The sequence below is a fragment of the Hyla sarda genome, chromosome 5 (genome assembly GCF_029499605.1).
Source record: "Hyla sarda isolate aHylSar1 chromosome 5, aHylSar1.hap1, whole genome shotgun sequence".
In the NCBI taxonomy this organism is placed as follows: domain Eukaryota; kingdom Metazoa; phylum Chordata; class Amphibia; order Anura; family Hylidae; genus Hyla; species Hyla sarda.
Window position 1 is genome coordinate 216,956,496 of NC_079193.1, and position 18,814 is coordinate 216,975,309.

The window sequence follows — 18,814 nt, forward strand, 5'->3', positions numbered from 1 at the left end:
GGGGGCTACAGGCTATCCTCAGAGGTCCCATAGAGAATGAATAGAGCCATGGCCGAGCATGCGTGCCTTCATTCTATTACTATCTTATCCATGGGGGTGGGCCCCTAGGTATCCTCAGAGGTCCCATAGAGAATGAATAGAGCCATGGCCGAGAATGCTTGCCGTCATTCCATTACTATCTTCTCCATGGGGGTGGGCCGCTGGGTATCCTCAGAGGTCCCATAGAGAATGAATAGAGCCATGGCCGAGCATGCGTTCCGCCATTCCATTACTATCTTATCCATGGGGGTGGGCCCCTGGGTATCCTCAGAGGTCCCATAGAGAATGAATAGAGCCTTGGCCGAGCATGCGTGCCATCATTCCATTACTATCTTATCCATGGGGGTGGGCCCCTAGGTATCCTCAGAGGTCCCATTGACAATAAATAGAGCCATGGCCGAGAATGCGTGCTGTCATTCCATTACTATCTTATCCATGGGGGTGGGCCTCTGGGTATCCTCAGAGGTCCCATTGAGAATGAATAGAGCCATGGCCGAGCATGCGTGCCGCCATTCCATTACTATCTTATCCATGGGGGGTGGGCCCCTAGGTATCCTCAGAGGTCCCATACAGAATGAATAGAGCCATGGCCAAGAATGCGTGCTGTCATTCCATTACTATCTTATCCATGGGGGTGGGCCCCTGGGTATCCTCAGAGGTCCCATTGAGAATGAATGGAGCCATGGCCGAGCATGTGTGCCGCCATTCCATTACTATCTCATCCATGGGGGTGGGCCCCTGGGTATCCTCAGAGGTCCCATAGAGAATGAATAGAGCCATGGCCGAGCATGCGTGCCATCATTCCATTACTATCTTATCCATGGGGGTGGGCCCCTGGGTATCCTCAGAGGTCCCATAGAGAATGAATAGAGCCATGGCCGAGCATGCGTGCCATCATTCCATTACTATCTTATCCATGGGGGTGGGCCCCTGGGTATCCTCAGAGGTCCCATAGAGAATGAATAGAGCCATGGCCGAGCATGCGTGCCGTCATTCCATTACTATCTTATCCATGGGGGTGGGCCCCTGGGTATCCTCAGAGGTCCCATTGAGAATGAATAGAGCCTTGGCCGAGCATGTGTGCCGCCATTCCATTACTATCTCATCCATGGGGGTGGGCCCCTGGGTATCCTTAGAGGTCCCGTAGAGAATAAATAGAGCCATGGCCGAGCATGCGTGCCGTCATTCCATTACTATCTTATCCATGGGGGTGGGCCCCTAGGTATCCTCAGAGGTCCCATGGCCATGGCCGAGCATGCGTGCCATCATTCCATTACTATCTTATCCATGGGGGTGGGCCCCTGGGTATCCTCAGAGGTCCCATAGAGAATGAATAGAGCCATGGCCGAGCATGCGTGCCATCATTCCATTACTATCTTATCCATGGGGGTGGGCCCCTAGGTATCCTCAGAGGTCCCATTGACAATTAATAGAGCCATGGCCGAGAATGCGTGCTGTCATTCCATTACTATCTTATCCATGGGGGTGGGCCCCTAGGGATCCTCAGAGGTCCCATACAGAATGAATAGAGCCATGGCCAAGCATGCGTGCTGTCATTCCATTACTATCTTATCCATGGGGGTGGGCCCCTGGGTATCCTCAGAGGTCCCATTGAGAATGAATAGAGCCATGGCCGAGCATGCGTGCCATCATTCCATTACTATCTTATCCATGGGGGTGGGCCCCTGGGTATCCTCAGAGGTCCCATAGAGAATGAATAGAGCCATGGCCGAGCATGCGTGCCATCATTCCATTACTATCTTATCCATGGGGGAGGGCCCCTGGGTATCCTCAGAGGTCCCATAGAGAATGAATAGAGCCATGGCCGAGCATGCGTGCCGTCTTCCGTTACTATCTTATCAATGGGGGTGGGCCCCTGGGTATCCTCAGAGGTCCCATTGAGAATGAATAGAGCCTTGGCCGAGCATGTGTGCCGCCATTCCATTACTATCTCATCCATGGGGGTGGGCCCCTGGGTATCCTTAGAGGTCCCATAGAGAATGAATAGAGCCATGGCCGAGCATGCGTGCCGTCATTCCATTACTATCTTATCCATGGGGGTGGGCCCCTAGGTATCCTCAGAGGTCCCATTGACAATTAATAGAGCCATGGCCGAGAATGCGTGCTGTCATTCCATTACTATCTTATCCATGGGGGTGGGCCCCTAGGGATCCTCAGAGGTCCCATACAGAATGAATAGAGCCATGGCCAAGAATGCGTGCTGTCATTCCATTACTATCTTATCCATGGGGGTGGGCCCCTGGGTATCCTCAGAGGTCCCATTGAGAATGAATAGAGCCATGGCCGAGCATGCGTGCCATCATTCCATTACTATCTTATCCATGGGGGTGGGCCCCTGGGTATCCTCAGAGGTCCCATAGAGAATGAATAGAGCCATGGCCGAGCATGCGTGCCATCATTCCATTACTATCTTATCCATGGGGGAGGGCCCCTGGGTATCCTCAGAGGTCCCATAGAGAATGAATAGAGCCATGGCCGAGCATGCGTGCCGTCTTCCGTTACTATCTTATCAATGGGGGTGGGCCCCTGGGTATCCTCAGAGGTCCCATTGAGAATGAATAGAGCCTTGGCCGAGCATGTGTGCCGCCATTCCATTACTATCTCATCCATGGGGGTGGGCGCCTGGGTATCCTCAGAGGTCCCATACAGAATGAATAGAGCCATGGCCGAGCATGCGTTCCGCCATTCCATCACTATCTTATCCATGGGGGTGGGCCCCTGGGTATCCTCAGAGGTCCCATTGAGAATGAATAGAGCCATGGCCGAGAATGCGTGCCGTCATTCCATTACTATCTTATCCATGGGGGTGGGCCCCTGGGTATCCTCAGAGGTCCCATAGAGAATTAATAGAGCCATGGCCGAGCATGCGTTCCGCCATTCCATTACTATCTTATCCATGGGGGTGGGCCCCTGGGTTTCCTCAGAGGTCCCATAGAGAATGAATAGAGCCATGGCCGAGCATGCGTGCCATCATTCCATTACTATCTTATCCATGGGGGTGGGCCCCTGGGTATCCTCAGAGGTCCCATAGAGAATGAATAGAGCCATGGCCGAGCATGCGTGCCATCATTCCATTACTATCTTATCCATGGGGGAGGGCCCCTGGGTATCCTCAGAGGTCCCATAGAGAATGAATAGAGCCATGGCCGAGCATGCGTGCCGTCTTCCATTACTATCTTATCAATGGGGGTGGGCCCCTGGGTATCCTCAGAGGTCCCATAGAGAATGAATAGAGCCATGGCCGAGCATGCGTGCCATCATTCCATTACTATCTTCTCCATGGGGGTTGGCCCCTGGGTATCCTCAGAGGTCTCATAGAGAATGAATAGAGCCATGGCCGAGCACGCGTGCCATCATTCCATTACTAAACTTATCCATGGGGGCTACAGGCTATCCTCAGAGGTCCCATAGAGAATGAATAGAGCCATGGCCGAGCATGCGTGCCTTCATTCTATTACTATCTTATCCATGGGGGTGGGCCCCTAGGTATCCTCAGAGGTCCCATAGAGAATGAATAGAGCCATGGCCGAGAATGCTTGCCGTCATTCCATTACTATCTTCTCCATGGGGGTGGGCCGCTGGGTATCCTCAGAGGTCCCATAGAGAATGAATAGAGCCATGGCCGAGCATGCGTTCCGCCATTCCATTACTATCTTATCCATGGGGGTGGGCCCCTGGGTATCCTCAGAGGTCCCATAGAGAATGAATAGAGCCTTGGCCGAGCATGCGTGCCATCATTCCATTACTATCTTATCCATGGGGGTGGGCCCCTAGGTATCCTCAGAGGTCCCATTGACAATAAATAGAGCCATGGCCGAGAATGCGTGCTGTCATTCCATTACTATCTTATCCATGGGGGTGGGCCTCTGGGTATCCTCAGAGGTCCCATTGAGAATGAATAGAGCCATGGCCGAGCATGCGTGCCGCCATTCCATTACTATCTTATCCATGGGGGGTGGGCCCCTAGGTATCCTCAGAGGTCCCATACAGAATGAATAGAGCCATGGCCAAGAATGCGTGCTGTCATTCCATTACTATCTTATCCATGGGGGTGGGCCCCTGGGTATCCTCAGAGGTCCCATTGAGAATGAATGGAGCCATGGCCGAGCATGTGTGCCGCCATTCCATTACTATCTCATCCATGGGGGTGGGCCCCTGGGTATCCTCAGAGGTCCCATAGAGAATGAATAGAGCCATGGCCGAGCATGCGTGCCATCATTCCATTACTATCTTATCCATGGGGGTGGGCCCCTGGGTATCCTCAGAGGTCCCATAGAGAATGAATAGAGCCATGGCCGAGCATGCGTGCCATCATTCCATTACTATCTTATCCATGGGGGTGGGCCCCTGGGTATCCTCAGAGGTCCCATAGAGAATGAATAGAGCCATGGCCGAGCATGCGTGCCGTCATTCCATTACTATCTTATCCATGGGGGTGGGCCCCTGGGTATCCTCAGAGGTCCCATTGAGAATGAATAGAGCCTTGGCCGAGCATGTGTGCCGCCATTCCATTACTATCTCATCCATGGGGGTGGGCCCCTGGGTATCCTTAGAGGTCCCGTAGAGAATAAATAGAGCCATGGCCGAGCATGCGTGCCGTCATTCCATTACTATCTTATCCATGGGGGTGGGCCCCTAGGTATCCTCAGAGGTCCCATGGCCATGGCCGAGCATGCGTGCCATCATTCCATTACTATCTTATCCATGGGGGTGGGCCCCTGGGTATCCTCAGAGGTCCCATAGAGAATGAATAGAGCCATGGCCGAGCATGCGTGCCATCATTCCATTACTATCTTATCCATGGGGGTGGGCCCCTAGGTATCCTCAGAGGTCCCATTGACAATTAATAGAGCCATGGCCGAGAATGCGTGCTGTCATTCCATTACTATCTTATCCATGGGGGTGGGCCCCTAGGGATCCTCAGAGGTCCCATACAGAATGAATAGAGCCATGGCCAAGCATGCGTGCTGTCATTCCATTACTATCTTATCCATGGGGGTGGGCCCCTGGGTATCCTCAGAGGTCCCATTGAGAATGAATAGAGCCATGGCCGAGCATGCGTGCCATCATTCCATTACTATCTTATCCATGGGGGTGGGCCCCTGGGTATCCTCAGAGGTCCCATAGAGAATGAATAGAGCCATGGCCGAGCATGCGTGCCATCATTCCATTACTATCTTATCCATGGGGGAGGGCCCCTGGGTATCCTCAGAGGTCCCATAGAGAATGAATAGAGCCATGGCCGAGCATGCGTGCCGTCTTCCGTTACTATCTTATCAATGGGGGTGGGCCCCTGGGTATCCTCAGAGGTCCCATTGAGAATGAATAGAGCCTTGGCCGAGCATGTGTGCCGCCATTCCATTACTATCTCATCCATGGGGGTGGGCCCCTGGGTATCCTTAGAGGTCCCATAGAGAATGAATAGAGCCATGGCCGAGCATGCGTGCCGTCATTCCATTACTATCTTATCCATGGGGGTGGGCCCCTAGGTATCCTCAGAGGTCCCATTGACAATTAATAGAGCCATGGCCGAGAATGCGTGCTGTCATTCCATTACTATCTTATCCATGGGGGTGGGCCCCTAGGGATCCTCAGAGGTCCCATACAGAATGAATAGAGCCATGGCCAAGAATGCGTGCTGTCATTCCATTACTATCTTATCCATGGGGGTGGGCCCCTGGGTATCCTCAGAGGTCCCATTGAGAATGAATAGAGCCATGGCCGAGCATGCGTGCCATCATTCCATTACTATCTTATCCATGGGGGTGGGCCCCTGGGTATCCTCAGAGGTCCCATAGAGAATGAATAGAGCCATGGCCGAGCATGCGTGCCATCATTCCATTACTATCTTATCCATGGGGGAGGGCCCCTGGGTATCCTCAGAGGTCCCATAGAGAATGAATAGAGCCATGGCCGAGCATGCGTGCCGTCTTCCGTTACTATCTTATCAATGGGGGTGGGCCCCTGGGTATCCTCAGAGGTCCCATTGAGAATGAATAGAGCCTTGGCCGAGCATGTGTGCCGCCATTCCATTACTATCTCATCCATGGGGGTGGGCGCCTGGGTATCCTCAGAGGTCCCATACAGAATGAATAGAGCCATGGCCGAGCATGCGTTCCGCCATTCCATCACTATCTTATCCATGGGGGTGGGCCCCTGGGTATCCTCAGAGGTCCCATTGAGAATGAATAGAGCCATGGCCGAGAATGCGTGCCGTCATTCCATTACTATCTTATCCATGGGGGTGGGCCCCTGGGTATCCTCAGAGGTCCCATAGAGAATTAATAGAGCCATGGCCGAGCATGCGTTCCGCCATTCCATTACTATCTTATCCATGGGGGTGGGCCCCTGGGTTTCCTCAGAGGTCCCATAGAGAATGAATAGAGCCATGGCCGAGCATGCGTGCCATCATTCCATTACTATCTTATCCATGGGGGTGGGCCCCTGGGTATCCTCAGAGGTCCCATAGAGAATGAATAGAGCCATGGCCGAGCATGCGTGCCATCATTCCATTACTATCTTATCCATGGGGGAGGGCCCCTGGGTATCCTCAGAGGTCCCATAGAGAATGAATAGAGCCATGGCCGAGCATGCGTGCCGTCTTCCATTACTATCTTATCAATGGGGGTGGGCCCCTGGGTATCCTCAGAGGTCCCATAGAGAATGAATAGAGCCATGGCCGAGCATGCGTGCCATCATTCCATTACTATCTTCTCCATGGGGGTTGGCCCCTGGGTATCCTCAGAGGTCTCATAGAGAATGAATAGAGCCATGGCCGAGCACGCGTGCCATCATTCCATTACTAAACTTATCCATGGGGGCTACAGGCTATCCTCAGAGGTCCCATAGAGAATGAATAGAGCCATGGCCGAGCATGCGTGCCTTCATTCTATTACTATCTTATCCATGGGGGTGGGCCCCTAGGTATCCTCAGAGGTCCCATAGAGAATGAATAGAGCCATGGCCGAGAATGCTTGCCGTCATTCCATTACTATCTTCTCCATGGGGGTGGGCCGCTGGGTATCCTCAGAGGTCCCATAGAGAATGAATAGAGCCATGGCCGAGCATGCGTTCCGCCATTCCATTACTATCTTATCCATGGGGGTGGGCCCCTGGGTATCCTCAGAGGTCCCATAGAGAATGAATAGAGCCTTGGCCGAGCATGCGTGCCATCATTCCATTACTATCTTATCCATGGGGGTGGGCCCCTAGGTATCCTCAGAGGTCCCATTGACAATAAATAGAGCCATGGCCGAGAATGCGTGCTGTCATTCCATTACTATCTTATCCATGGGGGTGGGCCTCTGGGTATCCTCAGAGGTCCCATTGAGAATGAATAGAGCCATGGCCGAGCATGCGTGCCGCCATTCCATTACTATCTTATCCATGGGGGGTGGGCCCCTAGGTATCCTCAGAGGTCCCATACAGAATGAATAGAGCCATGGCCAAGAATGCGTGCTGTCATTCCATTACTATCTTATCCATGGGGGTGGGCCCCTGGGTATCCTCAGAGGTCCCATTGAGAATGAATGGAGCCATGGCCGAGCATGTGTGCCGCCATTCCATTACTATCTCATCCATGGGGGTGGGCCCCTGGGTATCCTCAGAGGTCCCATAGAGAATGAATAGAGCCATGGCCGAGCATGCGTGCCATCATTCCATTACTATCTTATCCATGGGGGTGGGCCCCTGGGTATCCTCAGAGGTCCCATAGAGAATGAATAGAGCCATGGCCGAGCATGCGTGCCATCATTCCATTACTATCTTATCCATGGGGGTGGGCCCCTGGGTATCCTCAGAGGTCCCATAGAGAATGAATAGAGCCATGGCCGAGCATGCGTGCCGTCATTCCATTACTATCTTATCCATGGGGGTGGGCCCCTGGGTATCCTCAGAGGTCCCATTGAGAATGAATAGAGCCTTGGCCGAGCATGTGTGCCGCCATTCCATTACTATCTCATCCATGGGGGTGGGCCCCTGGGTATCCTTAGAGGTCCCGTAGAGAATAAATAGAGCCATGGCCGAGCATGCGTGCCGTCATTCCATTACTATCTTATCCATGGGGGTGGGCCCCTAGGTATCCTCAGAGGTCCCATGGCCATGGCCGAGCATGCGTGCCATCATTCCATTACTATCTTATCCATGGGGGTGGGCCCCTGGGTATCCTCAGAGGTCCCATAGAGAATGAATAGAGCCATGGCCGAGCATGCGTGCCATCATTCCATTACTATCTTATCCATGGGGGTGGGCCCCTAGGTATCCTCAGAGGTCCCATTGACAATTAATAGAGCCATGGCCGAGAATGCGTGCTGTCATTCCATTACTATCTTATCCATGGGGGTGGGCCCCTAGGGATCCTCAGAGGTCCCATACAGAATGAATAGAGCCATGGCCAAGCATGCGTGCTGTCATTCCATTACTATCTTATCCATGGGGGTGGGCCCCTGGGTATCCTCAGAGGTCCCATTGAGAATGAATAGAGCCATGGCCGAGCATGCGTGCCATCATTCCATTACTATCTTATCCATGGGGGTGGGCCCCTGGGTATCCTCAGAGGTCCCATAGAGAATGAATAGAGCCATGGCCGAGCATGCGTGCCATCATTCCATTACTATCTTATCCATGGGGGAGGGCCCCTGGGTATCCTCAGAGGTCCCATAGAGAATGAATAGAGCCATGGCCGAGCATGCGTGCCGTCTTCCGTTACTATCTTATCAATGGGGGTGGGCCCCTGGGTATCCTCAGAGGTCCCATTGAGAATGAATAGAGCCTTGGCCGAGCATGTGTGCCGCCATTCCATTACTATCTCATCCATGGGGGTGGGCCCCTGGGTATCCTTAGAGGTCCCATAGAGAATGAATAGAGCCATGGCCGAGCATGCGTGCCGTCATTCCATTACTATCTTATCCATGGGGGTGGGCCCCTAGGTATCCTCAGAGGTCCCATTGACAATTAATAGAGCCATGGCCGAGAATGCGTGCTGTCATTCCATTACTATCTTATCCATGGGGGTGGGCCCCTAGGGATCCTCAGAGGTCCCATACAGAATGAATAGAGCCATGGCCAAGAATGCGTGCTGTCATTCCATTACTATCTTATCCATGGGGGTGGGCCCCTGGGTATCCTCAGAGGTCCCATTGAGAATGAATAGAGCCATGGCCGAGCATGCGTGCCATCATTCCATTACTATCTTATCCATGGGGGTGGGCCCCTGGGTATCCTCAGAGGTCCCATAGAGAATGAATAGAGCCATGGCCGAGCATGCGTGCCATCATTCCATTACTATCTTATCCATGGGGGAGGGCCCCTGGGTATCCTCAGAGGTCCCATAGAGAATGAATAGAGCCATGGCCGAGCATGCGTGCCGTCTTCCGTTACTATCTTATCAATGGGGGTGGGCCCCTGGGTATCCTCAGAGGTCCCATTGAGAATGAATAGAGCCTTGGCCGAGCATGTGTGCCGCCATTCCATTACTATCTCATCCATGGGGGTGGGCGCCTGGGTATCCTCAGAGGTCCCATACAGAATGAATAGAGCCATGGCCGAGCATGCGTTCCGCCATTCCATCACTATCTTATCCATGGGGGTGGGCCCCTGGGTATCCTCAGAGGTCCCATTGAGAATGAATAGAGCCATGGCCGAGAATGCGTGCCGTCATTCCATTACTATCTTATCCATGGGGGTGGGCCCCTGGGTATCCTCAGAGGTCCCATAGAGAATTAATAGAGCCATGGCCGAGCATGCGTTCCGCCATTCCATTACTATCTTATCCATGGGGGTGGGCCCCTGGGTTTCCTCAGAGGTCCCATAGAGAATGAATAGAGCCATGGCCGAGCATGCGTGCCATCATTCCATTACTATCTTATCCATGGGGGTGGGCCCCTGGGTATCCTCAGAGGTCCCATAGAGAATGAATAGAGCCATGGCCGAGCATGCGTGCCATCATTCCATTACTATCTTATCCATGGGGGAGGGCCCCTGGGTATCCTCAGAGGTCCCATAGAGAATGAATAGAGCCATGGCCGAGCATGCGTGCCGTCTTCCATTACTATCTTATCAATGGGGGTGGGCCCCTGGGTATCCTCAGAGGTCCCATAGAGAATGAATAGAGCCATGGCCGAGCATGCGTGCCATCATTCCATTACTATCTTCTCCATGGGGGTTGGCCCCTGGGTATCCTCAGAGGTCTCATAGAGAATGAATAGAGCCATGGCCGAGCACGCGTGCCATCATTCCATTACTAAACTTATCCATGGGGGCTACAGGCTATCCTCAGAGGTCCCATAGAGAATGAATAGAGCCATGGCCGAGCATGCGTGCCTTCATTCTATTACTATCTTATCCATGGGGGTGGGCCCCTAGGTATCCTCAGAGGTCCCATAGAGAATGAATAGAGCCATGGCCGAGAATGCTTGCCGTCATTCCATTACTATCTTCTCCATGGGGGTGGGCCGCTGGGTATCCTCAGAGGTCCCATAGAGAATGAATAGAGCCATGGCCGAGCATGCGTTCCGCCATTCCATTACTATCTTATCCATGGGGGTGGGCCCCTGGGTATCCTCAGAGGTCCCATAGAGAATGAATAGAGCCTTGGCCGAGCATGCGTGCCATCATTCCATTACTATCTTATCCATGGGGGTGGGCCCCTAGGTATCCTCAGAGGTCCCATTGACAATAAATAGAGCCATGGCCGAGAATGCGTGCTGTCATTCCATTACTATCTTATCCATGGGGGTGGGCCTCTGGGTATCCTCAGAGGTCCCATTGAGAATGAATAGAGCCATGGCCGAGCATGCGTGCCGCCATTCCATTACTATCTTATCCATGGGGGGTGGGCCCCTAGGTATCCTCAGAGGTCCCATACAGAATGAATAGAGCCATGGCCAAGAATGCGTGCTGTCATTCCATTACTATCTTATCCATGGGGGTGGGCCCCTGGGTATCCTCAGAGGTCCCATTGAGAATGAATGGAGCCATGGCCGAGCATGTGTGCCGCCATTCCATTACTATCTCATCCATGGGGGTGGGCCCCTGGGTATCCTCAGAGGTCCCATAGAGAATGAATAGAGCCATGGCCGAGCATGCGTGCCATCATTCCATTACTATCTTATCCATGGGGGTGGGCCCCTGGGTATCCTCAGAGGTCCCATAGAGAATGAATAGAGCCATGGCCGAGCATGCGTGCCATCATTCCATTACTATCTTATCCATGGGGGTGGGCCCCTGGGTATCCTCAGAGGTCCCATAGAGAATGAATAGAGCCATGGCCGAGCATGCGTGCCGTCATTCCATTACTATCTTATCCATGGGGGTGGGCCCCTGGGTATCCTCAGAGGTCCCATTGAGAATGAATAGAGCCTTGGCCGAGCATGTGTGCCGCCATTCCATTACTATCTCATCCATGGGGGTGGGCCCCTGGGTATCCTTAGAGGTCCCGTAGAGAATAAATAGAGCCATGGCCGAGCATGCGTGCCGTCATTCCATTACTATCTTATCCATGGGGGTGGGCCCCTAGGTATCCTCAGAGGTCCCATGGCCATGGCCGAGCATGCGTGCCATCATTCCATTACTATCTTATCCATGGGGGTGGGCCCCTGGGTATCCTCAGAGGTCCCATAGAGAATGAATAGAGCCATGGCCGAGCATGCGTGCCATCATTCCATTACTATCTTATCCATGGGGGTGGGCCCCTAGGTATCCTCAGAGGTCCCATTGACAATTAATAGAGCCATGGCCGAGAATGCGTGCTGTCATTCCATTACTATCTTATCCATGGGGGTGGGCCCCTAGGGATCCTCAGAGGTCCCATACAGAATGAATAGAGCCATGGCCAAGCATGCGTGCTGTCATTCCATTACTATCTTATCCATGGGGGTGGGCCCCTGGGTATCCTCAGAGGTCCCATTGAGAATGAATAGAGCCATGGCCGAGCATGCGTGCCATCATTCCATTACTATCTTATCCATGGGGGTGGGCCCCTGGGTATCCTCAGAGGTCCCATAGAGAATGAATAGAGCCATGGCCGAGCATGCGTGCCATCATTCCATTACTATCTTATCCATGGGGGAGGGCCCCTGGGTATCCTCAGAGGTCCCATAGAGAATGAATAGAGCCATGGCCGAGCATGCGTGCCGTCTTCCGTTACTATCTTATCAATGGGGGTGGGCCCCTGGGTATCCTCAGAGGTCCCATTGAGAATGAATAGAGCCTTGGCCGAGCATGTGTGCCGCCATTCCATTACTATCTCATCCATGGGGGTGGGCCCCTGGGTATCCTTAGAGGTCCCATAGAGAATGAATAGAGCCATGGCCGAGCATGCGTGCCGTCATTCCATTACTATCTTATCCATGGGGGTGGGCCCCTAGGTATCCTCAGAGGTCCCATTGACAATTAATAGAGCCATGGCCGAGAATGCGTGCTGTCATTCCATTACTATCTTATCCATGGGGGTGGGCCCCTAGGGATCCTCAGAGGTCCCATACAGAATGAATAGAGCCATGGCCAAGAATGCGTGCTGTCATTCCATTACTATCTTATCCATGGGGGTGGGCCCCTGGGTATCCTCAGAGGTCCCATTGAGAATGAATAGAGCCATGGCCGAGCATGCGTGCCATCATTCCATTACTATCTTATCCATGGGGGTGGGCCCCTGGGTATCCTCAGAGGTCCCATAGAGAATGAATAGAGCCATGGCCGAGCATGCGTGCCATCATTCCATTACTATCTTATCCATGGGGGAGGGCCCCTGGGTATCCTCAGAGGTCCCATAGAGAATGAATAGAGCCATGGCCGAGCATGCGTGCCGTCTTCCGTTACTATCTTATCAATGGGGGTGGGCCCCTGGGTATCCTCAGAGGTCCCATTGAGAATGAATAGAGCCTTGGCCGAGCATGTGTGCCGCCATTCCATTACTATCTCATCCATGGGGGTGGGCGCCTGGGTATCCTCAGAGGTCCCATACAGAATGAATAGAGCCATGGCCGAGCATGCGTTCCGCCATTCCATCACTATCTTATCCATGGGGGTGGGCCCCTGGGTATCCTCAGAGGTCCCATTGAGAATGAATAGAGCCATGGCCGAGAATGCGTGCCGTCATTCCATTACTATCTTATCCATGGGGGTGGGCCCCTGGGTATCCTCAGAGGTCCCATAGAGAATTAATAGAGCCATGGCCGAGCATGCGTTCCGCCATTCCATTACTATCTTATCCATGGGGGTGGGCCCCTGGGTTTCCTCAGAGGTCCCATAGAGAATGAATAGAGCCATGGCCGAGCATGCGTGCCATCATTCCATTACTATCTTATCCATGGGGGTGGGCCCCTGGGTATCCTCAGAGGTCCCATAGAGAATGAATAGAGCCATGGCCGAGCATGCGTGCCATCATTCCATTACTATCTTATCCATGGGGGAGGGCCCCTGGGTATCCTCAGAGGTCCCATAGAGAATGAATAGAGCCATGGCCGAGCATGCGTGCCGTCTTCCATTACTATCTTATCAATGGGGGTGGGCCCCTGGGTATCCTCAGAGGTCCCATTGAGAATGAATAGAGCCTTGGCCGAGCATGTGTGCCGCCATTCCATTACTATCTCATCCATGGGGGTGGGCCCCTGGGTATCCTCAGAGGTCCCATACAGAATGAATAGAGCCATGGCCGAGCATGCGTTCCGCCATTCCATTACTATCTTATCCATGGGGGTGGGCCCCTGGGTATCCTCAGAGGTCCCATAGAGAATGAATAGAGCCATGGCCGAGCATGCGTGCCATCATTCCATTACTATCTTATCCATGGGGGTGGGCCCCTGGGTATCCTCAGAGGTCCCATAGAGAATGAATAGAGCCATGGCCGAGCATGCGTGCCATCATTCCATTACTATCTTATCCATGGGGGTGGGCCCCTGGGTATCCTCAGAGGTCCCATTGAGAATGAATAGAGCCTTGGCCGAGCATGTGTGCCGCCATTCCATTACTATCTCATTCATGGGGGTGGGCCCCTGGGTATCCTTAGAGGTCCCATAGAGAATGAATAGAGCCATGGCCGAGCATGCGTGCCGTCATTCCATTACTATCTTATCCATGGGGGTGGGCCCCTAGGTATCCTCAGAGGTCCCATTGACAATTAATAGAGCCATGGCCGAGAATGCGTGCTGTCATTCCATTACTATCTTATCCATGGGGGTGGGCCCCTAGGGATCCTCAGAGGTCCCATACAGAATGAATAGAGCCATGGCCAAGAATGCGTGCTGTCATTCCATTACTATCTTATCCATGGGGGTGGGCCCCTGGGTATCCTCAGAGGTCCCATTGAGAATGAATAGAGCCATGGCCGAGCATGTGTGCCGCCATTCCATTACTATCTCATCCATGGGGGTGGGACCCTGGGTATCCTCAGAGGTCCCATACAGAATGAATAGAGCCATGGCCGAGCATGCGTGCCATCATTCCATTACTATCTAATCCATGGGGGTGGGCCCCTGGGTATCCTCAGAGGTCCCATTGAGAATGAATAGAGCCATGGCCGAGAATGCGTGCCGTCATTCCATTACTATCTTATCCATGGGGGTGGGCCCCTGGGTATCCTCAGAGGTCCCATAGAGAATTAATAGAGCCATGGCCGAGCATGTGTGCCATCATTCCATTACTATCTTATCCATGGGGGTGGGCCCCTGGGTATCCTCAGAGGTCCCATAGAGAATGAATAGAGCCATGGCCGAGCATGCGTGCCGTCATTCCATTACTATCTTATCAATGGGGGTGGGCCCCTGGGTATCCTCAGAGGTCCCATTGAGAATGAATAGAGCCTTGGCCGAGCATGTGTGCCGCCATTCCATTACTATCTCATCCATGGGGGTGGGCCCCTGGGTATCCTCAGAGGTCCCATACAGAATGAATAGAGCCATGGCCGAGCATGCGCGCCATCATTCCATTACTATCTTATCCATGGGGGTTGGCCCCTAGGTATCCTCAGAGGTCCCATAGAGAATGAATAGAGCCTTGGCCGAGCATGCGTGCCGTCATTCCATTACTATCTTATCCATGGGGGTGGGCCCCTGGGTATCCTCAGAGGTCCCATTGAGAATGAATAGAGCCTTGGCCGAGCATGCGTGCCATCATTCCATTACTATCTTATCCATGGGGGTGGGCCCCTAGGTATCCTCAGAGGTCCCATTGACAATGAATAGAGCCATGGCCGAGAATGCGTGCTGTCATTCCATTACTATCTTATCCATGGGAGTGGGCCTCTGGGTATCCTCAGAGGTACCATTGAGAATGAATAGAGCCATGGCCGAGCATGTGTGCCGCCATTCCATTACTATCTTATCCATGGGGGTGGGCCCCTAGGTATCCTCAGAGGTCCCATACAGAATGAATTGAGCCATGGCCGAGCATGCGTGCCGTCATTACATTACTATCTTATCCATGGGGGTGGGCCCCTGGGTATCCTCAGAGGTCCCATTGAGAATGAATAGAGCCTTGGCCGAGCATGTGTGCCGCCATTCCATTACTATCTCATCCATGGGGGTGGGCCCCTGGGTATCCTCAGAGGTCCCATAGAGAATGAATAGAGCCATGGCCGAGAATGCGTGCTGTCATTTCATTACTATCTTATCCATGGGGGTGGGCCTCTGGGTATCCTCAGAGGTCCCATTGAGAATGAATAGAGCCATGGCCGAGCATGCGTGCCGCCATTCCATTACTATCTTATCCATGGGGGTTGGCCCCTAGGTATCCTCAGAGGTCCCATTGACAATGAATAGAGCCATGGCCGAGAATGCGTGCTGTCATTCCATTACTATCTTATCCATGGGGGTGGGCCTCTAGGTATCCTCAGAGGTCCCATAGAGAATGAATAGAGCCATGGCCGAGCATGCGTGCCGTCATTCCATTACTATCTTATCCATGGGGGTTGGCCCCTGGGTATCCTCAGAGGTCCCATAGAGAATGAATAGAGCCTTGGCCGAGCATGCGTGCCATCATTCCATTACTATCTTATCCATGGGGGATGGGGGTGGGCCCCTGGGTATCCACAGAGGTCCCATTGAGAATGAATAGAGCCATGGCCGAGCATGTGTGCCACCATTCCATTACTATCTCATCCATGGGGGTGGGCCCCTGGGTATCCTCAGAGGTCCCATACAGAATGAATAGAGCCATGGCCGAGCATGCGTGCCATTATTCCATTACTATCTTATCCATGGGGGTGGGCCCCTGGGTATCCTCAGAGGTCCCATAGAGAATGAATAGAGCCATGGCCGAGCATGCGTGCCGTCATTCCATTACTATCTTATCCATGGGGGTGGGCCCCTGGGTATCCTCAGAGGTCCCATAGAGAATGAATAGAGCCATGGCCGAGCATGCGTGCCATCATTCCATTACTATCTTATCCATGGGGGTGGGCCCCTGGGTATCCTCAGAGGTCCCATAGAGAATGAATAGAGCCATGGCCGAGCATGCGTGCCGTCATTCCATTACTATCTTATCCATGGGGGTGGGCCCCTGGGTATCCTCAGAGGTCCCGTTGAGAATGAATAGAGCCTTGGCCGAGCATGTGTGCCGCCATTCCATTACTATCTTATCCATGGGGGTGGGCCCCTGGGTATCCTTAGAGGTCCCATAGAGAATGAATAGAGCCATGGCCGAGCATGCGTGCCGTCATTCCATTACTATCTTATCCATGGGGGTGGGCCCCTAGGTATCCTAAGAGGTCCCATTGACAATGAATAGAGCCATGGCCGAGAATGCGTGCTGTCATTCCATTACTATCTTATCCATGGGGGTGGGCCCCTAGGTATCCTCAGAGGTCCCATAGAGAATGAATAGAGCCATGGCCGAGCATGCGTGCCGTCATTCCATCACTATCTTATCCATGGGGGTGGGCCCCTGGGTATCCTCAGAGGTCCCATACAGAATGAATAGAGCCATGGCCAAGAATGCGTGCTGTCATTCCATTACTGTCTCATCCATGGGGGTGGGCCCCTGGGTATCCTCAGAGGTCCCATTGAGAATGAATAGAGCCATGGCCGAGCATGTGTGCCGCCATTCAATTACTATCTCATCCATGGGGGTGGGCCCCTGGGTATCCTCAGAGGTCCCATACAGAATGAATAGAGCCATGGCCGAGCATGCGTGCCATCATTCCATTACTATCTTATCCATGGGGGTGGGCCCCTGGGTATCCTCAGAGATCCCATTGAGAATGAATAGAGCCATGGCCGAGCATGCGTTCCGCCATTCTATTACTATCTTATCCATGGGGGTGGGCCCCTGGGTATCCTCAGAGGTCCCATAGAGAATGAATAGAGCCATGGCCGAGCATGCGTACCATCATTCCATTACTATCTTATCCATGGGGGTGGGCCCCTGGGTATCCTCAGAGGTCCCAAAGAGAATGAATAGAGCCATGGCCGAGCATGCGTGCCATCATTCCATTACTATCTTATCCATGGGGGTGGGCCCCTGGGTATCCTCAGAGATCCCATAGAGAATAAATAGAGCCATGGCCGAGCATGCGTGCAGTCATTCCATTAATATCTTATCCATGGGGGTGGGCCCCTGGGTATCCTCAGAGGTCCCATTGAGAATGAATAGAGCCTTGGCCGAGCATGTGTGCCGCCATTCCATTACTATCTCATCCATGGGGGTGGGCCTCTGGGTATCCTCAGAGGTCCCGTAGAGAATGAATAGAGCCATGGCCGAGCATGCCTACTGTCATTCCATTACTATCTTATCCATGGGGGTGGGCCCCTAGGTATCCTCAGAGGTCCCATTGACAATGAATAGAGCCATGGCCGAGAATGCGTGCTGTCATTCCAATACTATCTTATCCATGGGGGTGGGCCCCTAGGTATCCTCAGAGGTCCCATAGAGAATGAATAGAGCCATGGCCGAGCATGCGTGCTGTCATTCCATTACTATCTTATCCATGGGGGTGGGTCTCTGGGTATCCTCAGATGTCCCATTGAGAATGAATAGAGCCATGGCCGAGCATGCGTGCCGCCATTCCATTACTATCTTATCCATGGGGGTTGGCCCCTAGGTATCCTCAGAGGTCCCATTGACAATGAATAGAGCCATGGCCGAGAATGCGTGCTGTCATTCCATTACTATCTTATCCATGGGGGTGGGCCCCTAGGTATCCTCAGAGGTCCCATAGAGAATGAATAGAGCCATGGCCGAGCATGCGTGCCGTCATTCCATTACTATCTTATCCATGGGGGTTGGCCCCTGGGTATCCTCAGAGGTCCCATAGAGAATGAATAGAGCCTTGGCCGAGCATGCGTGCCATCATTCCATTACTATCTTATCCATGGGGGTGGGCCCCTAGGTATCCTCAGAGGTTCCATTGACAATGAATAGAGCCATGGCCGAGAATGCGTGCTGTCATTCCATTACTATCTTATCCATGGGGGTGGGCCTCTGGGTATCCTCACAGGTCCCATTGAGAATGAATAGAGCCATGGCCGAGCATGCGTGCCGCCATTCCATTACTATCTTATCCATGGGGGTGGGCCCCTGGGTATCCTCAGAGATCCCATAGAGAATAAATAGAGCCATGGCCGAGCATGCGTGCAGTCATTCCATTAATATCTTATCCATGGGGGTGGGCCCCTGGGTATCCTCAGAGGTCCCATTGAGAATGAATAGAGCCTTGGCCGAGCATGTGTGCCGCCATTCCATTACTATCTCATCCATGGGGGTGGGCCTCTGGGTATCCTCAGAGGTCCCATAGAGAATGAATAGAGCCATGGCCGAGCAT